The sequence below is a fragment of the Ambystoma mexicanum genome, chromosome 7q (genome assembly GCF_040938575.1).
Source record: "Ambystoma mexicanum isolate Mex_15411 chromosome 7q, UKY_AmexF1_1, whole genome shotgun sequence".
Taxonomy (NCBI): domain Eukaryota; kingdom Metazoa; phylum Chordata; class Amphibia; order Caudata; family Ambystomatidae; genus Ambystoma; species Ambystoma mexicanum.
In genome coordinates, this window is record NC_090941.1 from 68,585,294 (window position 1) to 68,609,699 (window position 24,406).

Genomic DNA, 24,406 nt, shown 5'->3' on the forward strand with positions numbered 1-24,406 from the left:
ATAACTGCAATGGAGTCACATGCAAAAGAAAATGATTTAGTAAATAACCCTTTAAAATCAAAAATAATTATTTATGGGAAACCTACCAATAAACTCGGTAAACACCAATGGAGCATACATATATATATATATAATTCAATATACAAAATACAGGCAATTACTGTAAAAAGATATTTAAAAAAAGGGTTTCAAGCACCAGTAAAAACGGGCTTCAGCACTGCATTCTCCCTCCCAGAGGCTACTCATGGATGCTACCAGAGCTGGGTCCTTTCGTAGATGACTAAACTGCTAAGCAGTGTCCTGATACTGCTCCTTCTGTCTGGGGACCTGCAGTGGCTTGTCCTGCTGATCTTTGTTCAGATTGTGACTTGGGACCTTGACTAGGGTCATCATTGTGTTTCTTCAAACATGACTCTGGCACAATGTAATTTCTTCTTCGAATACTCACCGGTGGATCCCCTTGACTTGCTGAGGAGTCTTTGTTGGCTTACTCCAGTGCCACAGCACTCTGGTGCTGTCCTTACCCATCAGGTGGCCAACCATGATCTCTCTGACTGTGAAGTTAGAACACCACTCTGCATTCTTTCTTCATACAAGACTCCAGTGATTTTCCTGCATTATGTCATCCTTTTTGGGGGTCTTAGGACTCTAAGTGTGATGTGTGTGTTGTCCTTCACCACTAAATCCTTCGCTGCTGACCATGATCATCCGACAAACAACTGCGATAGTGGCTGTTGATCCAGAGGCTACCTCTGCAAGCTTGAGGCCTGTGCTGCCCAAGCTGTTTTATACATCTAAATCTCCCCTTCACTTAGTTCTGTACTGTTCCATTGATCTAGCATAGTAGGGATCCTGTGCAGAAACGTGCCCACCTGGATTACAACCAAAGCATCGCTGAATATGACATCCGAGCTTCTCTCTTCAATCACCTGTCTGGTTAAGTATTGATCCACATGGGTTTCTCTCCTCCGTCTTGGGGCTTCTTTGAGCTCCTCTATTGACCAGACTCTGTATATAAACCTAGATATATTCTGACAGATAACAATACTTTTTCAGAAGAAACTAAGAGGGCATTTAAATCCAAAATTGAGAATTTGATCCTGGAAACCGTGCTGCTTGACTCTGTCACTTTATCAAGTTTTCCAGGATATTTGATATTTAAATTTGATTTGGAGCCCAAACATTATCGTAACTGTGGCCCTAATTACAAGGTTGCGGGCTACTAGCAACCTCAGTTTACGGTGTAATATTTATTTCTTTACACTTAGTTATTCATGCATATTAAAAGATACATATTTACTTCTTCCAATCGGGCAGTTAAAATTGTAGTTTCTTCCTGTGGTACTACGTGCACTACTGATCCCAAACATATCCATTGAGCTGTGAGGGTGAATTCAGGGGCGCAAGATTCTACATGTCTGTTTCCTATTTTTATTGGGAGTACTTTTACTCCCCATTTTTATTTTTTGGGAGTATTTGCCAATTTATAGGGAGTAAAAGTGCCCGATACACCCTTTATCTGTAGGGCTGTTCCCTGCAAGGGAGTGAGGGGCATAAGGGGCCCAGTGCCCAAATTGCATGAAACCCGAGGGCTGAGGATAAGGATAGAGACCCTGGGACTGGGAATCTCTTCTCTGCCCCCCACACCTGACGTCCACTGCCATAACCAGGCCGGGACACCGCGTGAGGGGCAGCCCTCTTGGCCTGTGGCAGCACTGCTCTTCTGGGCGCTGGGAACCCGCCCTCTCACCCCAGCCTTCACCTGCCTTCACTAATTGGCTCTGTCGGTGTGTGGGCCTGGTAGGTTTCCCAGGAGTGAGAAGGAACCAGGGACCCGCTGAAGGGGAATCGTTGACAGGACTGACACTGCTGTTGAGGGCCTACTGTAGACTCTCGGCTACTGTCATTTCTGAAGGCACGGGAGCCGACTGTACTTAAGGTCTGCAGCTTGCTGCCTCCCAAGGACAGCATCAGTTCCGCAGGCTCCTGGATGGGGCATTGAGTCTCTTGCGATTGCTGCCTTTGCCGGCTCCTCTTCTGGACTGGCCTCCCCTGGCCTGTTGCGGACTCTGCTGGTCTGCCCAGAGGAGTGGTGCTGCCGGCAAGATCTTCTCAAGCCCATGACACGCAACTCTCTGACTCATCTATATATACTCTATGGGCCTCTCCCACCTAGTCTGGCCTCACCTGAATTTCTATATCTCTGGTATCAGAATTGATCTCTTCTCGTCATGGCTGAACAGGGGAAAAACAGCAAACCAACGGACATTCTCGCCCTGATGAATGCCACCCGAGCAAGGGAAAGAAACAGGAACTACTCACCAAGGCACAGTTCCATGCGCATGATGCCCAACCTCCCAAGACGGGGTCCACCACCACCAATAAAGACTTGCAACATCTCCACCGAGAGATTAAAAGTGAAATAGACTCCAGTACAGAAGAGCTGTGCCAGAGGATTAAGGCCCTAGACAATTAGGTTCTGGGCACTGAACACCGGATTAGCGACCTCGAAGATACTACTTGTGAGCAGTCATGTGAGTTAATTGAACTGTGCAAGAGACGACAGAGCAGCTCCAAGCGAAACAGATTGATCTTGAACATAGAGCCAGGAGGAACAACATGCGTGTCAGGGGAATCCCCACTCGCATCCCTGTCTCTAGAGGAGTTAACATTAAGCATCTTCAGGTGGTTGATCCTTTTCCTACTGGATGACGGGTGAATCATTCTGGACCACACCCACAGGGTGTTCTCAGCCTTCCAAAAATCAAAAAATATGTTTCCAGACGTCCTCACGATGGTGCATTACTTCAGAGTTAAGGAGGACATACTGCGGCTTTCCCGCCTCAAAGGCGAGCTATTCCACAAGGACGCTAAGATCTAATTATTTCAGAATCTGGACTCCTACACACTGGCAAGGCATCGAGCATTCCGAACCTTAACTTCTGGGTCTTCCCCTGCTCCCTTCTGTTTACCTGGAACAATAGAACCTGGGGCCTGACAGACCAGAGAGAGGCGGAATTCATGCTGGAGCCCATAGCTGTCATTTAGGGGTTGTCAGGGGTCACAACTGTGACCCCTGAGGTCTCCCTTGCTACCCCTGAGGTCTCCTTTTCTAACCCTGTTGCTACCCCATAATATGTCTCTTTGTTTCTGGAGTGGTTGGTTTTCTGATAGCTATAGTGGTAAGATAGCTCAGTGGGTTGAGCGCTCGCTGTTGCGATGTGTGTGTGAGCTGCAGGTTGCAGGTTCGACTCCCGGCAAGGTCAATTGACCCTTTCATCCTGTTGAGGTTGATAAATGAGTACTAACACAGGTTAGGTGATATTGTATGTATATTTGTTCTATATGAAGCGCTTAAGCATAAATGCAATCTAATAATACATCATCATCGTTTGGCCTTTGACGTCTGCTTGCATTCACAGTAATTTTGTAATATGGGCCTATGCGCACTGATATTAACGATACATATGGTGATCCATTCTTGTATGAAATGTTTATCACTTTACAGTGATATCATAACCATATTTTTCGTAGTGTATTAGAAACAATGCTATGTGATGCCACTTCCTGTTTTGTCAAGGAGTGAAAGGTCGTGTTCCATAGCTTGCTGTGATGCCACTTTGGAGTGGGGTCAAATTACATCCCTTCGTGTTGTTGTCATCTGAGGTCAAGGGTCATGTGATGTCACTTCCGCTACCCCAGGCATTTTGGTGAAATGACGTCCCTGCTGGAGCCGGGTTGCCCTGGACCATCACCCCCTCCCACCCCCCACTCCGACATGTACTTGGATGTTCCTTACCAGAGCCAGAGGCCCAGGAGGGCTTGTGGGCCTGGGGCGGTCTCCAAGGCACAAAAGAAGAATCAACCTATTCAAGAAGGCGAGGCGAGTCCTGATCCCAGGGAGCTCCAGCCATCTTCACATTTGCTTCAGGCAATCCCTCCACTGATATTTGGTTCCCCAATTGGGCCTCGAAATGCCCCTTGTGCCTTTATACTGACATAAGTTCACTCTAATTGCTCCATGCTTCTGTTTCTACTTGTATGATGAGCTTGCCTCAACAAATGCCCCTTACCCCAACACCGTCATTCCCGAAACAGCTGTTGTTGTAGCCCTCTACCCAGAGATGTACCCAACGGCCTGCTCAGACTGAGTGGCTTATGCCACTATGGCTGTTGCCCCAGGTTGTTTTACGCATTCCCTCCTCTTTGCCCCGCATCTCTCTCCATTAGGTCCACGCTATCAGGTACTATCCCAGTCAACATAAGAGGCATGCATCTCCCTGTCCACATCACCTGATCCTAATGTCCCAGGGTTTTCTCCCTCCGCACCATTGATTACCCTCAAGTTCCAGGGCCTCAATTTGCCCAGTAACAGGAAAGGGAACCTTCAACGACTACCCCGCCCAGCATGCGGCTTAGCCTTCATTCAAGAGACTCACCTACTAGTGAAAGGCGAATCTCCCTTCCGCTGCAGTTTTTTGCATATAGCTCCAAAAAAATGGGTTGCTTTTCTTATATTCAACGCGCTCCCTGTTACCAAACAGGCAGTACAAAGGGATCGTGAGGGCCATTTTCTTTTCCTTAAGGGTAGTTTAGGGGAGCACCAAGTCACCCTTGCATCTATGTATGCCCCAAATGAAGCCTATGATTCCTTCTACACTCAGTCAAGCTCTCTCTGAGTTTGCAGAGGGTCAACTAATTATCGGTAGCAACTTCAACGCTACACCAAACCCTCCCCGGGACAAAACTCTGCCACCCTCTTAGCCAGACTGAGACAACGCCCTTGCTCTCCTCCATTTATTCTGAGATCTGAATGTCATGGACCCCTGGCGGGTGAACCACCAGGAGGAATGAGATTTCTCCTTCTTATTCCATGTCCATAGGGCCCACTCCCGCCTTTATCTACTTCTCATGTCCCAGCTCTGATCCCTTGCCTGGCAGGGATAGAGATCGGGATTAGAAGCCTGACAAATCACTCCCCTGCAATAGCAGACCTTCTTGTACACAGGCTCTTGCCCACTCCAATACCCCCCAGGCAATTTAAGGATGCACTCCTCCGAGACCCATCTGTCCGCACAGAGGTGATTGGTCTGATGTAAGAATACTTTGCCATCACCCCAGGCCTATACTGGAACACTATATGGAATGCATTCAATGTGGTCCTTAGAGGTAAGCTCATCGTCTGCTCCTCAGCCTTTGTTAGAGCCAGGGAGTTCACTAGAATCAACCTAGAAGAAAGAACCCACAAATCTACAAATTCCCTGAAGGCCATGAGAAACGTACAGATTCCATGGGCAAAACTGGAAGCTCATTTAGCGGAACGTGCTGCTGATGCAATCTCAACCACGATGCAGAAGTATTATAGCTAAGGCAATAAAGCCAATAGGTGCTTAGCCTTCCAGCTTAAAGGCCTCCAAACTAAAAATAGAATCACAAGGCGTATGGATGCCTCCAACACACTGTTATATGGTGAGGAAGAGAAATGTGAGGTTGCACACCACTTTTTCTCCGAACTTATGGCCGATTCCTCGCAAGATGAACCCACGCAGAATGCCTATATAGGAAGAGCCATGCTTCCCTCATTCTCTTACGTGGACCGGGGCTCCCTGAATTGCAATCTCTAAGGGGGATGCTGAGGGAGCCATCTTCTCCCTCTGCCTCAACAATCTCCAGGCCCTGACGGCTTCACAGCTGATTAAACAGAACTTTCAAATCTCTGCTCTCCCCCCATATCTAACCCATCTTTTAAACTCTTTCTTGTCATCAGGGCTGTCACCCAAATGATTACACAATACCTGATGTTCTTGCTCCGTAAACCTTGCAAGCCCAATTCCAGCTGCGATTCCTAACGACCGATAGCCCTGCTAAATATCGATGCCAACGTTTTTGGGAAAATCTTAACCACCAGGCTCTTGCGGGTATTCTCTTCCCTAATCCACCCTTACCAATCGGGATTCGTCGCCACCAGGTCCACACATGGCAATATGCGCAGTGCGCTAGATGTGGTTGAGATGGGGAAAATGACCAAACAAAATATTTTGCTAATGTGCTTGACGCAAACATGGCATTCGACTGGCTAGACTGGGGCTTCCGGGAAAATATCCTGCTGGCCTATGAGTTTGGACCCAACTTCAGAGCCTGGAACTGCGCAACTGTCAGGCTTCTGCCCGCCTTCCCAAACCCCCTCCTCACCTGATTCTTCGGATGAATCGTCCTTGGTGACCGATGAAGTCTTCTTGCGGGACTTCCGCTTGTTTGGTGATTGTTTCTCCTTAGGCCTTCGATCCTTCCGATCGTGTAAATAGGGTCTGGCTCCCTCGGAGGCCACCTTGGCAGGGAGTGGTACCTGCCCTTGGGGGACCCCAAGGAGCCACACCCCAAATTCAGGGAAAAGGCTGATTGGCTTGAAAAAACCCTGATGTCCAATGTCTGGACTGATATGAAAGTCTGTGGCTATGGTAAGATGGCAGATGATTGAAGGGATGAGAAGCCTCAAACTGGAACCCAGCCACTGGATCATGCCAGTGTCAGCTTGACCAAAAAATAGGATAATTACAAGACAGAGGATGTAAAATAGATAGAGAATCCGAAGCCAAGAATTAGAAAGAGAAACTAAGGAAAAGATAAAGCGAAGGCAGGAGCATTTAATAACAGAATCTCGGCTCTCCCAAGACCGAAACGCGAAAACTACAGGAGGAGTACCGGACCAAAAAGGGAAGACTGGGTAAGAGAGGACAGCTATGGAAGCCTAAAGTTGGTGTAAACTGGGATATAATAGAAACGGTCAGAGCCGGGAGCAAAAGAGCAGTACAGAACTACCACCCTTCCAACTGATGGCATCGCGGAAGCACCGGGAAGGAAACCTGAGTCGGAGAGGTGAATCAGGTAAGAGGGGAATGGCTGTAGAATGCCGAGTGAAAGATAAACGGGATATCTTAAAGTACAGACGAACCGTTAGAAGAAAAGAAAGCAGAATAACAGGAGAAAAATACAAGAGTAGAAATGAAGAGGAATCTCACTGGATGGCAAGATAGATAGCACAAGGTAGATACTCAATGGAGTACACAGTGGAGCACTGTAGAGAGAAAGACAGATACAACGCACAGAGAAGGGGGCGAGGTTTGCTTAAATTCCTGAATCGGCCATGTTGGATGAGGACTAGAGCGGGGAGAGTTCTACTATGAACTAATGTTTCCAATAATGCCATAGTTTTCACCTGCGATTCCTAACAGCAACCCAGGCCGCCCCGTTACCAGAATCAGAACAAATGGCCACAGGATCCCACCAATATACTTAAAGAGGGGAACACTGGCCTCACCAATCTACCCTATTGTTTGCGCTGGCAATGGAAACCCTGGCTGCAATATCAGGGCAAACACACACATACAAGGTCCCCTCAGAAATTAGCATTATTTGCAGACGATGTCCTCCTGTTCCTCAGTGATACCATGAAATACCTACCCTCCGCAATACAGTAACTCGTGGCTTTTGGCCAGGCCTCAGGTTACACCATAAACTTCAGCAAGTCCTTTTTACTCAATGATTCTGAAGAACCCAACACAATCCACCGCTGCTTTCCCCTGAGTTGGTCACACAAATCTCTCGAGTACCTAGGCATGGTTATCGCCCCAAGACCAAGAGACCTTTACAAGCTAAATGTTCCCCCTCTCCTGAAAACTATTGCCACAGATCTTGACTGCTGTCTACCCTGGAAGTATCCCAGCTGAGCTGTATATACTCGATTAAGTTGAACATCCTTCCCAGATTGTTATTTCTCTTTTCAAGCCTCCCTATACAGATAAGTAAAACCTCACTCTTAGACACTCAAACAAACAGCTTCAATTACATTTGGGGTGTGACGCATCCCACGGTGTCCCGAAAGATCTTATTCCACCCTGTAGCCCTGGGTTGCCTGGGGGTTCCCAATTTATGGCGTTACCTCCTAGCTGCCCAACTGGCTCACCTAGAGAAATGGAGTAAGGCACATAAACATTTGGGCCTGCCTTCGCCTTGAACAGTCTTGCACCCACTACCCTTTGAGACCCCTTCCATTTATGTGCAAGCACAACCACGTGATGGCTGGGCCCCTATTGAATACGACTCTCGTGACCCTATCCTATTGGGATCTGGAACATAGATTATGGGGATGAAACCGGGCTTGGGCACTTTCTCCCCTGTTTTGGGGAACCCCGACTTCTCTCCCACTCTACATACCTCTGCCTTCAGACGCTGGTTCAACAGGGGTCTGGACCTTCTTTGGGGATTGCTTTAAATGGGATTGCCCACTTCTCTTCAAAAAATATAAGGTGACATTCTCCTTGCCCGAAACAGAAAGCATTCGGTGCTGCTAACTAAGACAACGGATCACTTGTATGGCGGTATGGCAAGCTGAAACTAGAGAACCCACAACTCTCCAGTTACTCCTCAGTGATATGCCCAGCAAACGCAAGATCACCAGTATTTATCAGTTTTTAGACAAATCCGATCTGGCAGAAAAGCTACCGTACATGCCAGCCCGGGAGAGAGGCCGCAAAATGGCCATCCCTCCGGAGTCCTGGACCCGTATTTGGGCAAAGGCCCAAAAAAGCTTGAGGTGCACCCTTATTAAAGAAAACTCTTATAAGATTATCCTCTGATGGTACCTCCCCCTCCACAGGCTCCATAACATATCTTTGGGGTACTCTCCCTTGTGTTGGGGGGACTGTGGGCAGACCGGCATCCTGAAACATATGTGGTGGTATTACAGGACGAATGCTCCAACTCAACCAGCTACCACTGATACTAGGGGATACAGACCAGGAAGGGGAATACTGCCTAAACGGGGACATCTGGTTTCTTATAACTCAGATCTTAACTGCAGCCAGCCTATCCCTTGCTCAGTCTTGGAAATCTCCTGATGGTCCCGTTCTCAATATGTGGGGTCGTAAGATTTGGGAAACCTGGGCAATGGAAAAAAATCACTGCCACCATTAACAATTCCCTTCCCAAATTCTCCAGGACCTGGCTCCCATGGGTATACTGTAGGTACGCACTAGATGCTATTCCCAAACCCAACTACCTGCACCACCTGTCCTCAACCCAGCCGCGCTCCTCGAGCTCAAGGGAGCCGTAGCACCCCGACTCAACCCGATCAACAGGTCAATGCCTGGTAGACACAAGCACATTCTCATGACTTAATGAGACTAGACTAGTCCATTCCCCCCACCCCACTAAACCCTTACATGTAAGTTTCCCCAGCATGTTGTATACTTGAAATGTTTCCGTTGTTCTTTTGATTCTTCATGACTTGTAACCCAACATCGAAAAATCATAAATAAAGTTAAAATAAAAATAAAATGCCATCCCACAATATGAAAACATGTTCAACCTTACGGCTCCAATATGCGCCAGTCTGAACATGTAATAACACTTATCATGCTAGCTTTATCATAATGTCCAGTAAAAAACGTTATGCCACAATGAGAAATGGCTAGACTAGCTACATCAAAATGCCAGTCCAGCCGCGTAATAACATTTATCATGCTTGCTTTCTCAATGAGGCAGCAAGCATGATAAGTGTTATTAAGGGCATAGACTGGCATTGGGATGCAGGAAGTGTAACCATTTCTTCTCTGGCATGACATTTTGTACTGGACATCAGTGATACAGTGTCCCTTTGACAGTTTAAGCCGCGGCTCCTCCATAATGGGAGAGGGTACTGGCAGTTGGTGCACCCTTACCCATTATGCATACTGGATTCCTCATCAGGACTGCCATTGCAGTACTTAGTGAGTTTTTTTTATGTCCAGTCCGCCAGGGATTTTAGGCCTCCTTGCAACCTTGGCGCCAAACTGAATTAACTTTACCACCAGTGGTAGTGGCCATTCGCTACCTGCTTATGGCTTTTGGCTACACCCCATTCTGATGTGCCTTGAGATTTCATTGCAGTGGCAGTATTACTGCCTGCAAATTATCCCTATTGTGAGTAAGGTAATACCTGCGCTCACAGGGAGTTGTTTGTTTTCTTTGCCTATGAGTTTCACCCACACCCGGTCGCTAGCAGATCCGGTTCCTTGGTGGGGGGTTTCTACTCGCCCAAGGTAAAACAAAATTTCCCAATCACAAGTCTGATGATGAAGAGATTTATTTTCATGAAGGATTAGTAAGCAATTTCTCCGGTTATTTTGCACACAAAAACACAATGGATGGCCCTTACTGTGTTTTGTGGAAGAGGTGCTTTTGTAAAATCTTGTTTTTATACTTGCATGAGATATAGTGGCAGGGAGTGGAAACATTAGGTAAACACACTCACAATAATGAGCTGTTAACTAACAGATAATTGCACGCACAATTCCCAAAAGAATAGAAACTGCCATGAAAGATTTGAAATGTCAATACATATTTAATGATGTCATTTTTTCCGTTCTTATTAGTGAGTATTTACTGTTGGACTCGTGCCATTGGAACATTGGTATTGTCATTAATTAATTATATTTACTATGTCGTTATATGTGTGAATACTGAAACATACATAGTATGGGAAAGGGCTTGTTGCCACAGTTCAACAGCTTCATAACGCTACACACATGTAACATTTATGAAGGAGTAGCATGTTTATGGGGAAACGGAAACAAACCCAAAAAGGGAATTAAAACAATCTGCTGCAGATATGTTGGATCAAGAGTGCATTCTTTGTTCGAGTAATTAAATGAGAAAAGCCATTATGTACATCATTGAAAAAAACCTGGGTGTTCATTGCTGATCGGAAGCACATGTCATTTACAGGGTAATTCATGGAATAAATGTGCGCCGAAAACATGCGCTTGCGTGTGAAAACATGTGCAAGCTCCCCTTTTCGCATGCATATCTATTCATGGAACAAACACATTGCGCATGGCTTACCTGAGACCTGCGCTGAATCCGTGCGGGTCCAACATGTCACTGCGACACCATGAACGATTTGCGCGATACAGCCAGCGAAGGTGCATACCAACCAGCGCACACACCTAAAAAGGGGGCACAACACGTGAAATGGTGAACAACATGCAAAAATGTGGACGTTACGGGGAAGCACCGCAGTAAAATCCTCGCAAACGCCCACACGTGCTCTAACAACACATATTCATGGAACCGAACAGGGCTCACTGGCACGCGGCAAAAGACGCGCAAACCCGGAAACACGTACGCCAGGGGAAAGCAGGCGGAAGCATCCCCGCGCACCAATGCCAATGCATAAAAGTACGTGCAAACAACAAACGCGCGTATACAGCTACGATTAGTTTACCATTCCTTGCAGCAGTGATCGTGGGACACCGCAGGAGGAGGAGGTGGATAGCCAGGCCCTGCATTTTTTTATCCAGGACCAGCCTTTTTGGGATGCCTGATGACCAGGTCTATGGCAGGTATGGGTTTCCACCTCATATCATCCTAGACCGTGTCACTGAGTGGGAGGATGACCTCACATCACCCACCCTGTGCTCTCAAGCACTGAGCCCCTTGGAAAAGGTGCTCAATGTCCTGCATTTTTTGGCCACTGGGTCATTTCAGCAGAAAACTGCCATAGTTGGGGTAGTCTCAGCCCACGCATTCACTCTGCCTACACCAGGTGTTGGCAATCATGACTGTACGCCCCTCAGTCCGCAGGCACATAAACATGCCCAGAACACCTGCAGAAAGGCAGCTCGTGGTCCAGGACTTTTATGGGGTGGCACACTTCCCCAAATTGCTTGGTGCCATTGATTGCACCCATGTGGCCCTACACCCACCTGCAGCCACTGAGCACATCTATCGCAACCGCAAGCACTGGCATTCCATCAACGTGCAGGCTGTATGCGATACCAAGGGAATCATCATCTCTGTATATGCAAACTATCCAGGGTCCACCCATGATAGTTTCACATTCAGAATGTCACGCCTAAACCGGGACCTGGAAGCTGGCAGGCATGGCAACACATTGCTCATTGGTGAGTACAAATGCCTGTGCACATGCATGCATGTCACACACAAATAGACAAACCCAACTAATGACAACCATTATCACCTTCCCAGGGGACAGTGCCTACCCTCTGAGCACCTACATGATGACGCCAATACGGAACCCCTCCACACCACCCCAGGTAAGATACAACGCAGCCCATATTGCAACCAGGACCATAGTGGAGCGCACATTCGGAGTGCTCAAGTCACGTTTCCGTTCCCTTGACCGCTCTGGTGGACAGCTAATATATGCACCACCAGTAGTGTGCAGGAACATTGTGGCAGCATGTGTCCTGCACAATGTTGCAACGCGGCGGCCATACTGGTGGACATGGTGGTGCCTCCACATACCCAACCACATGCACACCCGCTGCACATGGGAGGGGAAAGGGCACGTGACGAGGCAGCCCGTACCCAGCTTGTGGCTCAATTTTTCACCTAAAATCCCACCCATGCGGAGTGCACACAGGCCTGGCACATTCCAGATGACAAAGGGTCAGTCAACTGTCACAACCTTACCACCCTGAGAATGTGTCCTTGGAAGTGCTACATTGTGTACATCCCTAGCTACATAAACAAACCCAATCCCGTGTGACCAAAAGGCACAAATTCAAGGTGCATAATCCACTACCCCCTTGCAAAACAGCACATCAAAATACTGGTATGTCACCTAAACCCTCACAAACCCCATGCCACCCGCCCGACACACCATGGCATGGCATGCAATGTGAAAACAACAAAATAAATGCACAACACATGACACAACTGTCACAAAGTGCACTGTGACAAATGGAAACAGGTCAGAGACAATTCCCTCTGACACATCAAAATCAAACTGTAAACATGAACATATATTTACCAGCATAGCATATCATGAACACAGGACCCAACAGTGACAACGTCAGACAGTGACCAATCACAATAGCACAAGTGTCTCAATGTGACAAAGCCACCACATGGACCCCTCCCATCCCGAGTGTGTCGCTGCTAGCTAAATGTGGCAGGGTACCGCATACAGCATGAAGTGCATCAACAATGGAGACAGGCAAGTTAATACATGGAGATGTAACTTGTAAATATGCACAATTAGCAATATACAAACGAAAATGCATGTCAACCATGCACTGGAGAAAACATCATGAATCCCCACTAGGGGTGTATACACAGTTTGGACTTCAGACTGGCCACAGAAATGATGGAAGCCCAATGACTCTGTGTAAGTTACTGTCACACGGTGCTCTCCTTGCAAGCCCATGGGAAGGGGCAGCAGGAGTGGCATATGTGTCTGGACCCCAAGCCTCAAACACAAACACGAGACAAGCCTGTATGGGCCCAACCGGAACACACAGTGGATGCCTTCGGATGCCACACAAAGCAACACAACGTTACATGAACGCACAATAAACATGCATGGATGTTGAGAATAAAAAGAAAAAACCTCCATGGGCTCACGGCCTGCATGCCTAGCCTATAGTAGGAGTACTGTCGTTGCTTTGTCACCCTCTGTGCAATATGAGAAGGTGTGCGTGGTACGGGAGGCTGACCACGCATATCCCTGGCATGCTCCTCCATGGCAGCAAGCATGCAGGTCTGAAAGGTCTGGTCCAGCAGGATGATGGTCCGGAGGTCCTCATGCAGCACCTCACATTTAGCATGGAGTTCAGTCTGCAAGGCCTCACATGACAAACTGCTCTCCTCATGGGTTTCCTGGTGCTCAGCCGAGTGTGTCAGCTGCTCCATCTGCTCTTCCGCCCGTCTACTGTGGGCCACCTCAAGTGCACCCAGAGTAGCTCTGAGGGAGGTGTTCTCTTCCCTCAGGGAATCCCTGTGGGCCTGTGCCTCTGCAGCCATGATTGTGCGCAGAGCCCCCAGTTCAGCCCGTCAGTCCCTGTTGGGGGCTAACATGTCCTGCCTGTGTGAGCGACACATGGACCGCGTTGCCTGCTGCTGGAGCTCCGCCTGCCTTTCAGGGGGGAGAATGGAATTGGCCACCCTTTCCATGCCCTGAGCCATCATCTCACATGATGCCCTCTGCTGATGTGCAATGGCAAACATGGAATTCTTCCACACAGTATTACCCGGTGGCGCACGGCCACTGCGTTGCCGGACACCACACCTGTTGGGCCCAAGGAGACCTGGTCCTTGCTGTGCTGGCACTGCCTGTGGCCTGTGTGCAGGACTGCATTCCTCATTTGATCTGCTGCCACAGGAACAGGAGCACGAGCAAATAGTGTGGAGTTTGACCCTGCATCTGTAACCACCACAGGCGGACATACCAACACTGAATGGCCTCTTGGGGGGTCTACCCCCCTGCAGGTGTGTCGGACAGAACAGCATACATGCCAGAATCGCTCACCTGTGACAGCACATATGGTTCAATATCCGATTCCGCACCAGAGGCATAGAGATCCTCAGAGCTGTACTCAGAGACACCCCTGGCCAGGATAGTCAGTAGCACCAATGGATGTTCATGGGCTATCACCTCCACTGGTGCCTGGTTGGGCCTCTGAACACTCCACCCCCTCCGCCATCTCCTCCTCCTCTGCTTCCAGTGCCTCATCACCTGCACAAAACAAAAAGAAGACATGAACATACATGTCGACAGCATATACCACACACATAGGTATTACAATGTTGACATCCAACACATGATTCAGACATGTCATGCATGACACAGACTCAGGCATTCACACAGTGCCAATGAAGTGGAAGGGGACCCTAAAAGCGGACATGAATGAGTGTAAAATGGCAAAACAACACATGTGCAGCATGGTGCATAGCACCTGCATCACACACAAGCCTGTGACTGGCATGGACCTTCAACAAACATGACAGATGCCAACACACAGATGGCAAGTAGCATAGCCATGGCATAACTGTCAACCAGCCCCAGATGGAAGTTAAATACTACTGTCCTTGATCCATGTAAAATGCATGTCATCAGACAGTACATGAAAATCACTACGACAAAACACCCATGTGTCACAGGATGCAACAACGCTAGGGTGTTCAAATACAGTGAAGGGAGGCATATGGATCCATTAATGCTAGGTCACTTTGACATCACACAAGAGAATAGGCATGTTGAAGGGTGAAACAGGGCTCAAAAGTGTGTGGGTGCAATGCAGTACATATACGGACTCAACTATCAATAAAAAGACAAAACCAGTAATTTCCATTGGATGGCTTGGAGGCAGTACATGGGTCAAAATGGTTACTCAGAATACCCTGTTATAGCAGACAGTGTGGGCAGGTGTCAATTGCATTCTCACAGTCATCTTGGACTACAGCAGGGGAGAGGAGGACAGAAAGCACAACACATGAGGAAGAATCAGAAGTGCCCTCAGACCCAGAGAAGCCACAACAGCAGTTGCATAGAGGCCAGGAGGTTGTACGAGAGGGAGGCATCCGCTCGACACAGACGAGAACCACAAACTAATGGCATTGTGGAGCAACTGACCCTGAGGGAGCAGGAAAGGGTGATCAAATACCATGAAGAGGAGGAAATACCGGAGATGTAGTCAGATGAGAGGCTTGCCCCGGACCCATAGGGGCTTGCTTGGAATGCACATGGTCCATGAATGAACACTCATGGCCACTGTGAGCCTGTGCCATCAGCACAGTCCGAGTGAGAGACCCTGCATCAAGGCCAGAGGATGTTCCACACAGTACAGGTCTGGCAGAGTTGCAGAGGGAAGAGTGTATAGTCACAGAAAATCGGGAGCAGGCCATTACAGTAGTCCGCCCTGGGAATCACCCGTCCCATGGAGACAGTGAGCCTCTGGGGGATAGATAGGCAAATAAGGATGCCCCTGAGGAGGATCAGCTTGTAGGGTGACCTCACAGAGACGTCAGTCATGTGACGACAGAGGGTGAGTGTTGAGTGGTAGATCATCACAGGCTATCCGCAAACATGTTTTGGAGCAAGAATATGGACAAGAGAGGCTAGCCAGTGATTGACATGGAAGGAGGGTGCAGGTGTGGTGATGAGGATTGCCTCCATGTGCAGCACATGGTCTGTATGCAGACTGTATCACAACAAGCATGTATCAGTCAAGCATCGCATGGGTCACACATGGCAGTCATGAACACTCACCGGACATCATCTCATAATCCGGGAGATCTCCCAAGCCTTGGATCCGACCCTCTGCGATGAACCCTTCAGCGATCGCCTAATGTTCAGTGAGTTCATCGTCCTCTGGTGGTGACCCACTGCCACTCACCAGAGTAGATGCTCAATTAGAAGCCTGCTTGTTTTTTGCTCGGTGTTAGAGGTCATTCCAACACTTCGAGCAATCATCAGCTGTGCACTTCTCACATCCCAAGGCACTACTAGGGTCCCCGATGCACTGCCAGTGGTCCCTATGCTAAGCAGGTATAGTTTTGCACCCTACCGTTACCAGCATGTCGCGGCCGTGTACTGACACGTAGCCCACAAGTGCGTCCAGTTCCACATCACTGAAACTCTGCTTCTTTGACATGTGGGAGGCTTGAGCCGTGATTGAGGTCCCAGCCTGTTCCACTCAGGCACGCTTCTTCATCTTGGGAGGTGATGCGGACCCTGTGTGGCTTCTGCTGCTCTAGTCAATAGGGGCTGAAGTGCGGGTGGACTGGCCACTGGAAGCAGGCAATGGCATGACGACCGAAGGTCTGACTGCAGGCATTGGCTGGTGGGTGCTGTCACCAGGACCCACCGCCACAACTACCTCTGTGCCAAGGTCCGGGACCAACACAGTCCTGGCTAGGTGACTCAGAGCCAGGGTGGTGTCAGGTGCAGCTACCCCTGCATCTTGCACACCCTGGCTGGCCGCAGCAGCAGATGACACTGCTGCCACAGAACCACGTGACCTGGTGAGAGCAACCTTCACCACACGTGCCTTGGACTTTGTGATAAGGAAATCAGCCTGCGAGTCATCCCGTGCCTGTTCCGTGAACAATCCGGGCAGGGCTAGCTGACCCTGAGCTGGGGTGGTGTCATCTGCAGCTGCAACTGCAGCTTCCACACCCTGCCTGCTCGTGACAGCATATGGCACTGCTTGTCGGGTCTGATGGGCGCTGGGGATGGCAGCATCAGCTGCATCTCCCTGACCCGCTTGGGGGCGGCATAGCTGTCCCTGCATGGGCCTGGACACACTGCCTTCGTGGACCACCCTGGCCACGTCCCCCACCTTGGCCACCCCGGCCACCCTGGCCACGTCCCCCACCACGGCCACCTATTGGAGGTTGCCCAGCTTTGCCCCGCTTACCACTTGGTGCCCTCCCTGACATGGCACTGATTTACCGGTGCAAAGGGAGGTGCAGACAACAATTGTCCTGGGCAATTGGGGTGAAGGGGGCAGGGTACGTGATGGAAAACGTACCCCTGGGCTCCTGCAAGGCTGTCTGTGACCCCTGGGGAAAAATAACATGTCACGCAATGCTCAGGCACCCCAAAAACAAACAATAACGTGCACACGACCCCTTGGTAGCCCACGTGCGTGGAATTAACGGCCCACAGTATACTGTGGCACCCAGAAAAACAAAAAATGCATAAGCATGGAACATGCAGGCTACTATGACCTCAAAAAATGGGGTACGCGATACACAGGGGCAACCACAGTGGAAAAAATGCATGCGTGACTCACCATCTGCCTTGAAAAAGTAAGAAAAAAACAAGCGCGTGTGGCCATCGGCAACTCCCCCGCCAAAACAAGAAGTACGCACTGCCACAGTAGTGAGAAAATCGTGTGTGAACCCACAAGAAGAAGAATGTCACAAGTCAGTCCCCATGAAAAGCATGTAGAGTGCACTTGCGTACTATGTGCACCTTTAACCCGTACTGAACGGCAATGCCCCACATCCCGTGCGCATCACATAACTTATGCGCTTAGGGCCTTTGCTCTGATTACACGCTAACGCAGTGTTTCTGCACGTGCGGTGTCACTCTGCATCGGCAGGCCACGCTAAAGCACACAGAAGACCCACAACGCCATTTACCTGCCTCAAACGCCCCGAGCTGCCTCATACAGGCCATCTGCTGCTGCCAGCCCACTCTGTGTGCCTGCTGCCAACGTGCCCTGCAATTTGGTGCCTGCTCATCATCCATTGCCAGTGATCCTATTGCTGAGAACACCTCTGCCCACCCAGAAGACTCCCGACTGCCATTCCATCGCTCCACAGCCCAGCCCCAGGACCAGGTTGCCCACCCACACCTGCCTCTGGGGTTGCCATGTCGGGCCAAGCACCATCTGAGGCAAGTGGCAAACCCCCCCCCCCCCGTATAGGGGCAGAGGGCTGTCAGCTGCTCCTCCAGAGAAGTTGGCATCCTGGTGGAGCAATTCCTGGGGCATTATGATGCCCTCTTCCCTGGACCATCCCGCATCGACAAGGAAGGACGGAGTAAGATCTGGGCGGACATCGTGGATGCCATCAACACAGAGGGGGTGGCACCCCATCACTACAAACATGTCCGTCAGTGCTAGGAAGACTTCAGGTCCAGGACCCTCAACAAGGCCCAGCGCTTCCTCAAGGCTGCTGATGGTGGAGCGAGGCACCGGGGCCAGTTGCCACCAATGAGATGCGGGTCCTGGAGCGCATCAACCTAGCGCTGCATGCCCAGGTCTTAGAGTTGGTGCTCCGTCTGGAGTCGAATGGTAAGTGTTCATGTGTTCTTGTCCGCCATAGTGCATGCGTATGTTGACGTGTGGCTGGTGTGTGCGCCATGGCCTCAAGTCTGGTATGCCTCCTGCACAGATGTCTGTGTGCATGTCCCTGACAGTGCTGCATGTGAGTCCAATCAAGTGAGTTCCTCATCAATGGTGTCTGTGTTGCAATGCATGATGTGCACCAGCATGTGATGTCACACACATGTTTGCATACCTGTGTCTGGACTTGGGCATGCGAGAGGTGTGAGACATGGATGCTTATGTCACCATCATAGACATGCATGGTGTACATGTGCGTGTGTCTGAGTAGTGAGTGTGTGACTGACCAACCCCATGGATGCATGACATATGAACATCTCAATGTGTGATTGACTCATGCAGGGCAGTTGTCCACAAGTGCACTGTGACGGGAGGCCTGCATGGCCTGATGCATGACTGTCAGGTGATGTGTGTGCATGTGATGTGCCTGTACCATGATGCAAGTGAGGTTCAGCCCCTCTTCTGATGTGCCTGCAGTGCCTTGTACATGGATGTGAATGTTTGTCGCACATGGCATGCATGTTTGTGCATGTGTGTTGCTTGCACTGACCTGTCTGTTCTGGAGGGTGATGATGGTTGTGAAGTTTGACAGTGCCACTCATGTGCATTTGCTTTGTGTCAAGCAGACATTTGTTCGGTACACTGATGCTTGTGTTCAATGTCTCCCTATCCACAGCGGCGATGGAGGAGAGGACAGAGACAGCGCCGTGGAGCACCGCGACAGGGATGCCTCCACCAGGCGGAGACGCAGGTCCCAGTCATCCTCCCAGGTTACAACATCTTCCGGGAGTGAGGGGATTGGTGCCGCTTCCCCAACAATGGCCGCAGCTGCTGAGGGGAAGCCCAAGAAGGTGAAGTTGGTTGTGGGCTCCTCGGCAGTGGGAGGGGCAGGTAAGCCCCCACAGGGGCAATCCGATGCGGAAGAATGTGGGGTGTCATCCAGGTTGGTGGTAGACGAGAGGGAGGAGGAGGCCACATCAGCCCAGCACATGGGGCCTCGCAGGGGGCGATGAGGTAGGTGCAACTGGTGCAGTCCAGGTTCAGGGTCAGGAGGCAGTTCAGGTCACTGTGGAGAGGCCTGTGCCTAATCCTGTCCCTGAAGCTGCATCTGCATCAGTATGCACCTACGGGCATACCTCAGGCCAGGCCCGTCCGCAGGTAGCGGATGAGTCCACGTCAACTGACCTTCCACTACCTGCGGACAAGGCCATTCATGACAGGGTGGAGCCCATGCTAGCCGGTATCGTGAGGCACACAGGCGCCATTCGTGATGATGTGGAGGCTTCCAGTAGGGTGCTTGAACGTCATCACAAAGAGGTCTGGGCCCTCATGAACTGGCTAGCTCAGCTCATTGTTGCGAGTTTGCTACGTGTGTTGGCCACTGCTGTGACCTCCTCCTCCTCTTCCTCCACTGTGCGCCAGTTGTCCTCCCTGCTGTCTTCTGGCCCAGATGACACCAGGGCCCCCTGTGGACCTGTCCCAACCATGGCAGCCAGTCTGGTGGAGACCACATCCCTGCCACAGTTGGGAGTCAAAGGATCAGCAGAGGTGGTCAATCCAGCAACAGGACCATTGGCAATGGAGGTTGTGCAGGCACCTTGCAGCAGGGAACGTGCCCAACTGCCTCTGGGGTTGTCATCATCCCGGAGGCAGTCCTGGAGGCGCAGGCACAGGGTTTATTGGCAGCAGCAGACTCTACGTAGGAGGCGACAGGACTCGGGCCCTCAACATAAAAGGGGCAGGTATCGGCCATCGGGCAGGAGGGAAACGTGAACCTTGGAACAAGGATGTCTTCCATGTTGCAGCAAATGTCCCAGCACATCAGTGCAGAGAGGCAGTGGGCAAGGGGGGGCACGACTCACCATGGCCAGGGCGGAGAACACCCTGCGTCAGGCAGAGAGACGAGCAGAGTTCCTCGAGGAGACTCGCAGGGAGTTTGAAAGGAGCATGATGGAGTCCCTGCAAGCCCTCAAGGGTAGGGCAGAGGCCGCCTCTGGCAAATTGACGCAGCGTTCGATGATGCCCTGCCCAGAACTCTTGGAGGAAATGGTGAGTCGTAGGACTAGCCTGCTGCTTTTGTAAATAGTTATCTGGTAGTAGGTTTAATTTCTTTATGATATGGAGTTCATGGACTTTGCTCTACATTTTGTAAATAGTTCATATTTTTTGTGGTTTTTTAGGGAGTATATGTCTTTTTGGGATCATGAACCCTCGAACACTGTACATAGTTTGACACATTTTCTCTCTTTTTTGGATTTTATTCACCATGGATTAAATGGTATTTTTTCATTTATGGTTGCAATTGTAGGACTTTCATTGGACATGGACCACTTTTTGGAGTTTCCCCTTCTTTATCGTCACATTTATTTTGGGGGGGGAATTTCATTTTCATTTGCATTACATTCTTTTTTCTTTTTCATGGTTATCTTTCAATTGGTGTGGATTTTAGTATTTAATACATTTTTATTACTTATGATCAAAGTGGTGTCTGCTCTCAATGGTTGGGTGCATGTATCACTCTTCATTGGCTCTGTTACGTGTCCCTGCGCTGTTGAGCAATGTTGGTCATGTGTTTGCAAACATGCATGTGTGCATTTGGGATTCACATGCCCTGGGGCATGTACTGGGGAGTAGGACCAATGGATGGGTGTTGAGTTGCACTGTGGGGAGGGGGGCAGCGTGTGGTGGCATTTTGGTGGACATTTGCTACATGGTGTGCAAATGTGGGAGGTTATGAGTCGGGGCCTGCCTGCAGGTTGCTGTCACTGGTGGGGGTGGGGAGTCATGAGTCAGGGCCTGCCTGCAGGTTGTCGTCACTGGTGGGGGTGGGTGGTCCTGAGTCAGGGCCTGCTTGAGGGGTATGGTCAGGGGTGATGGGGGGACCCTTGTGGTGTGGGCTGCCTGCGGGTATGGCTACAGGTGATGGGGGGCCCTTGTGGTGTAGTCCGACTGCGGGTATGGCCACGGCTGATGGGGGGTCCCATGTGGTGTGGGCTGCTTGTGGGGTAAGGTCAGGGGTGATGGGGGACCCTTTTGGTGTGGGCTGCCCGCTGGTATGGTCACAGGTAAGGGGGGTCCCTTGTGGTGTGGGATGCCTGCGAGTATAGCCATGGGTGATGCGGGTGTCCCATGTGGTGTGGGCTGCCTGTGGGGTAAAGTTAGGGGTGATGCGGTGACCCTTGTGATGTGGGCTGCCTGCGGGTATGGCCACAGGTGATGGGGGATCCCATGTGGTGTGGGCTGCCTGCGGGGTATGGTCAGGGGTGATGGGGGTGCCCTTGTGGTGTGAGCTGCCTGCAGGTATGGCCATGGGTGATGGGGGATCCCATGTGGTGTGGGCTGCCTATGGGTATGGGCATGGGTGATAAGGGTTCCTTGTGGTGTGGGCTGCCTGTGGGTATGGTCACGGGTGATGGGGGCTACCTTGTGACGTGGGCTGCCTGCGGGGTATGGTCAGGGTGTTGGGGGGTCCCTTGTGGTGTGGGCTGTCTACATTTGTATTACTCATGATTAAAGTGGTGTCTGCATCACTCTTCATTGGCTCTGTTACCTGTCCCTGTTGTTGAGCAATGTTGGTCATGTGTTTACAAACATGCATGTGTGCATTTAGAGTTCACATGCCATGGGGCATGTAATGGGGAGTAGGATGAATGGATGGGTGTTGAGTTGCACTGTGTGGGGGGCAGCGTGTGTGGCATTTTGGTGGACATTTGCTACATGGTTGCATGGTGTGCAAATGTGGGGGCTGCGGGGTCATGAGTTGGGGCCAGCCCACATGTTGCTGTCAATGGTGTTGGTGGGGGTCAGGAGTCGGGGCCAACCTGCAGGTTGTCGTCACTGGGTGGGAGGTCAGGAGCTGGGGCCTGCCTGCAGGTTGCCATCACTGGTGGGGGTGTGGGGTCATGAGTCGGGGCCTGTCTGCAGGTTGCCGTCACTGGTGGGGGTGGGGAGTCATGAGTCGGGGCCTGCCTGCAGGTTGCCATCACTGGTGGGAGTGGGGGATCATGAGTCGGTGCCTGCCTGTGGGGTATGTTCAGAGATGATTCGGGGGGTCCATGTGGTGTGGGCTGCCTTCAGGTATGGCCACTGTGATGGGGGGTCCTTTGTGGTGTGCGCTGCCTGCGGTTATGGTCACGGGTGATGGGGGGGACCTTTGTGGTGTGGGCTGCCTGCGGGTATGGCCACGGGTGATGGGGGGATCCATTGTGGTGTGGGCTGCCTGCAGGTATGGTCAGGGGTGATGAGGGGACCCTTGTGGTGTAGGCAGTCAGGAATGTGAGGAAGAAGAGGAGGCAGTGGAGGGAAGCTTGAAGGAGAGCTGCATGTCGTCCACATAACACTGGAAGTTAGGAGAGAAGGTCAGAGATCAAATGGGCTAGAGGGCTAAGGTAGATGTTGTAGAGCCACAGCGAGAGGATAGAGCCCTGAGGGACACCACAGGTGGAGAGTGTGATGGAGGAGAGAAAAGGGCAGAGTGGAACCTGGGAAGGTCGGGCAGAGAGGAAAGAGGTCAACCAGTCCAGAGCCAGGGCCATGAAGTCAAGGGTATCACAGAGCAGGTTTATAATTGCGGCTTGATTGACCGTATCAAAGGCAGAGCAAAGGTCAAGAAGTATGAGAATTTAAGCAGAGCTAGAATCGAGATTAGAGAGCAAGTCTTCACGGGTGTTCAGGAGTATAGTTTACATGCCTCTGGCTGCTGTGAAGCCAAACTGGTGGTTGTGGAGAAAATCAACACATTCAGTGTGATGAATAAGTTGGGAGATGGCCAGCTTCTCCAAGAGTTTGCCCAGGAAGGGAGCAATGGATATAGAGCAGTAGTGAGCCAGACAGGAGAAGTGGCAGAAGGTTTTCTGAGGAGAGGGTGCACAAGGGAGTGCTTGAGGAGTAGCGGGAAGGAGCCAGTGGCAAAGGAGTGATTGCAGAAATCAACCAAGTCTGAAGCAAGGGAGGCAATGTTGTCCTTTATAGTTCTGAAGGAGCAGGGAAGCACCTGTTTGGATAAGACTTTCATAGAGCATACTTAACTAAAGACCTGCTCAGGTGAAATGGGAGCGAAAGAGAAAGTAGGAAGGAATGGGGGAGCAATGGAGGCCTGAGAGTGGGTGAGGGAGAAGGGAGTGGTGTGGAGAAGAAGGTCAGGGAAGGCAGAGGAGAAATGGAGACTGCAGTAGGATTGGTGAGTTCTTTGCAGATTTTGAAATGATCAGCCATTTTGTTAGTGGCCCCAGAAATGCGGACTTGGATATAAGCCTTCTTCTTCAGGCAGATGGATAGTCTGTATTGCATTTGGAGCAGGCGGCAAGCCAGTCTGTCTGAGGATGTGCTTGAAGCCTCCTGTTTCCGCTCAGCAGCACTGCACTTGGATTTTGGAGAGGCTGGTTCGGAGTCACAGTGGGCATCCAAGGTGTGTCCGGCTGACTGCGTCGGACCGGAGGGAACAATGGAGAGGGAAAGTGAGTCACTGGGGTTACGAAAGAGCCCAGAGTCCGCATCAGGGGAGGTATGGTGAATATTGAAGTCTCTCAGGAGGAGAAGCTTGGAGGTGAAGGTCAGGAGGAAAGAGGTGAGGTAAAACCACTCTGAGAGGAAGAGGTAGACTGGCCCAGGGGCCTGTAGATGGTGGCAAGAGTCAGCGAGAGGATAGGAGAGACACCAAGCCTGCAGATGAGGGATTCGAAGAAGGAGTATATTGAGTGGGTATGATAGTAGCAGGGACCCGTTAAGGGAAGATCAGGACCACTCTGCCATGCATGTGTCAGGCAGTG